Genomic DNA, 4,792 nt, shown 5'->3' with positions numbered 1-4,792 from the left:
TATTATTTGCTACATTTAGTGTATACATATATGTTCGTACAGCATGAGATAAACATTCAAAAAACAGATTTTCTTATCATTAAATAGAGCCAAAAGAGATACGTAAATGGACTTAAACTCTGGTCAATATTTGGGTGCATTCAATCAACTACGTATTGTGTGTTCCCTCTGTGCATCAAATATATGTATCTTTATAAATAAAAATTCAATTTTTTTAAAGTTTCAACAAACCCTGAATACTCACTCATCCTACAAGATGCATAAAAGTATATACCAATTCTTATTATGTGATTAATGTAATCAATAAACTTACGATTAAAAACAATAGCATGGGCTAATTCAATTTCATGATCTTTAAACAATTGTATTTTATATACACTTTGATCATTTGGTATATATAATAAAAAATTAATTTTATAGAATATATGATGTTGGCAAAAAGGAAGTATAAAATGTTTATGTCGCTTTAATACAATCTGGTAAATTAAACATATGGCCCAATGGTTTTTTAAACATATGTGCCTAAGTATATATGCAAATTGAATTTTTTTAGTTAGATTGAGAAAACTCCAGTTTAAGGTATTTTATAAGTCTCGTCAAACTCAGTTCAACACTTTTTGTGATAGAGAGTTAAGTATTACTCACTAAGAAAACATATAGGTTATGACATTAATAGGTTTTTAGTTACTTTAAGTTTATAAATTGAAACGATTTTAAAATATAATAAGTAAAAGGAAAGACCCAAAAATTTAATCTAAGTTTAACTAACAGACATATTTACATGAGTAACTGGCACTGATCCGACCTCTAAAACTAATTTAGGTATTTTTGATTTTTTCAAAGATTGAACTTTTTTTTCCTTTCTGGTTAATAACTGCAGACTGATCAATTTCTATAAATTACTAGTTAATTTAATCAAATCTTGTCTTGATTTTAGGTCTCGTTTGTTATAAAATTATATATATATACATATATATATATATATATATATATATATATATATATATATATATATAAATATATAATTTATTAAAAGTGTTTATCTAAGGATGTACTAAAAACCATTACAATTCACCGATGGTGCCTTTAATACGTACCATACAAGATAGAAATTTAAATAAAACTGTACATACTAGCTAGTTAATTGATAAATTGTAAATTAAATCGTTGATAAAATATTCAGTAATCAAGCGAAGAAACATATTTTTCACTTCAATGCAAATTAAATACTTATATGCATATCAATAATAGAATAATAGAATTAATATATTGAGATTAAAACTATATTGGGAAATATATACTTGAAAGTAGTAATTTTGATTCATATATAACCCGTTATTAATTTTACAAAAATGTGCCAATATATTTTGAAGAATATCCACAGGATACCAATATTAGAAAAATTTCTATGTGATATTGGTGAGAATATGGCAGTATACTAGCAACGTACAAAAATGTGAAGATTAAAAATCTTTCATTGTTGAATTGACAATTGCTTCTCTTTAGTAACATATTTTTCTAGGTAAAGTGAAGCACTGTCAAATACTACATTTGCACCATATAATATTGAACAGTGTAATTGACATCTATGAAGCTATACTAATATTCGTCTTTTATTAGTTAAACTTTAACTGGGCTGCAACCAATATAAACTATATTGTTTCTAATGAAATTTATAAAAATATTATTCTTTATTATACGTAAATAGAGATTTTCTAGTTTACAACTGTAAAAGGTAGGAAAAAATCTCATTTTTAAAAATGTTTGCGTCACCTGAAATTTGCTCACTACTATCACTTTTATCTAGTTTCCAGTATAGTTAAAACATTCCAAAACATATAGGAAAAATTCACATAAACCAATATTAAGTGGTGATAAAAGTTCAGAGTATCCTGTATCTTGCAAAAATTTGAAAAATAAAACAGAATTTTTACAATTATATAATAGACAGAAATTATTATTTCTTTGAAACGTATTTGCTTTTCTATTTGTGGCTCATTGAAGATAATATAACAAGGTTCTGAAACTGTTGTATTCACTTTGTATAGAAACATTTTATAAACAAATGGCAGACAATTTTCTAACTTAATAATATTTAAAAAAATCTTTTTTATATCGTTAGTAGAATTTCTTATCAGTTTACAATTGATTGAAATTTGTATGTTACCTTATTAGATAGGTATTTTGAAAATGTAATCGCGCCCCGACATCCGAACTTCACCATGCAATTAAAATTATAAATTAATAATAGAGTTTCGGAATTTTTAATGGGAAATTTCCGATTCTTCAATAGTCCCTTAAAATTCTCAAATGAACTATCACGTATATTTTCAAAGGTTTAATCTCTATGTTTCATTGTGTTCAACTTCTGAATTGGATTAAAATTATAAGTCTTCTTGATAAAGGAAGCAAAGATATATATTTCTGTCAAAGTAAACTCACATTATAATACAAATTATTTTTTTAATATAAACTTATTATGTATCAATGGTAATTATCCAATAAGTAGATTTAGAATTTACAACTCAATTCGAAATCACAAGAAACAATATAGCTGTCTGCTGGATGAGTATGAAAAAGGTTTGATTCATCAATATCCATAATTCGTTCTTTTCTCATTCTGTTGATATATTATTTATTCACTGTTTCTATAAGTTCTTCAAAGCTTGTTAGCCATTGTGTGGTTTCCAACTTTCATTTTTTTGAGTTTACTTACCTGAAAACCACGTGCCACTAGATGGCGCTGAGTTTGGCTTCTATAGCGGTGAGCAAGAATTAATACATCCTGTAATGGTGTTTGATGATGTTTAGTTTTTTAATGTTTTCAGTAAGGTTTTCTCTATTTTTGTAATTTCCGTTATTTCCTAAATGTGTTTGTGTTGTTAGAAAAAAAGTGTTCTAACTGGTCTAAAATGACGAAAATTCAAGTACCTAACCCTTTTTAACATCATGGAATATATTGATGTCAGAAGCAGACTACCAGAAGAAAGTGAGCGGTTTTCAAAACGAGACGTGAGATCACAATTAATCTGAATGATGTAATTAAAGATTGGTAATGCATTTGTTCATGTAAGTACGGAAGGAAGGAACACCAAAAAGGTGTACAAGAGTTTTTTCTAAGTGCACCTTATGGATATTTGGTTGTTTTAATATCAGAAAAGCACTTTAAAATTATTTTACCATTGAGACTAAAATTTCAAATAACAATATATATTGTTTATAAAACAACAAAACTAGTTCGTGCTTAGGCTTTATTGTTCACCTTTATTGAAGTTTGAAAGAAAATCAACAGATGCCTCCCACTTCGTAGTTCTCGCGAATTACATTTTTAAAATGGGTGACAACCAGTGTTATGCTCTACTCACAGAATAAATCATGATTTAACTCATTTATTCATAACACTTTCTTCAAGTGGAATTGAATTGCAATTTGAAATTGATATTCTCCATTTCGAGAACTTTACTGTAAGAAGCCGAAAGTCTGAAATAATAATTGCAATAATTGGAATTTCCGAATATAAAAATTTGTTTTTCTAGCTCTTTTATAGCAGTGCCTGTTATAGATGTATAATTAAGAGTTGTTTTTTTGGTCTTTGTTTTCAAACATCCAGACTTTCGGCGTTCCACTCAGAATTATAACTAACTAAATGTTAAAAATGGTTTAATTTGGGATTTTCTGACTACATCTAAGGTGGGGAATTATTTTTTGAAATAAAAATTTTTAAATTTTTTTTATATTTATTACATAAAATGACATCAATGATTTTGGGAAGAAAAAATAGGAAAACTTTGGAAAGAGGATATTATAGAATAGAAGGAAATGAATTTGCGAATGAAGTATCGAATTTTTTTACAGGGCTGTCACTCTTTTATCTAAGGTTGATCAAATATACTAAAAGCAACACTGTGACTTTTCTTAACAATTACGTAATAAAATATATACAAGGTGTTCAAAAATTTCTCAAAAACTTGGCTTTCAAATAGGACTCAATTATTTTATCTGAATTACCTTGATAATAGGTTATTCAAATAGAAATTAGTTATATAGTTATAACTAGTTTTATTGCTTGACGCTTCAAAATTTTATATCAATGAGGTAGTGAAGTTTTGAACGTTTTTCATAAGAATATATATTTTCTTGTGGAAGAAAGTAGACACATTCAACCGACATTGGAGAGAACGATTCAAAATTTTAGAGTATTTTAAATTACAATTAAAAAAAAAGAAAAATAACACTATCAAAGAATACAAGCAACAAAATGAGCTTTAAAATGTGACATTTCCATAATTTATTGATGGCAAATATTCAACAAATTGAGCTGATTTATTCATGAATATGAACATTAAATTGTACCAGTTAAAAAAGATAATTTATCAAACATGTCTCATCTTTTCCACAAAAAAAAACAATTTTTAAAGTGTACCAGATGGAGTAATAAAAGTACAAATAAAATGACTTTTTGTGTAGGCATTTTTCAATGAAGGTAATTTAGTTAAATCAACTCATAATTAGATGAAATTATCTCTTACTAGAGAAAGTTTGACACCATATTCTCTAGAATAATCCAAATTAATTTTACGTGATAGCCTTATGAAATTAGGATACTCTGAACACTCAACACTGATTCCATAACTCTCAAAGAAAATATAATTACACATATCTACACTTACGTAATAAGCTTCTTTACACATGTCAACTAAGTACCTACGACTAGCAGATCTGCGAAGAGATGTCTCAGCTGTAGCTCTTATTATGTAAGTTTTGGTCATGTAGTGTTACAATAAAACAAGAA

The sequence above is a fragment of the Diorhabda carinulata genome, chromosome 1, assembly GCF_026250575.1.
Source record: "Diorhabda carinulata isolate Delta chromosome 1, icDioCari1.1, whole genome shotgun sequence".
NCBI classification, from domain to species: Eukaryota; Metazoa; Arthropoda; class Insecta; order Coleoptera; family Chrysomelidae; genus Diorhabda; species Diorhabda carinulata.
This window is presented reverse-complemented; position numbering follows the sequence as displayed.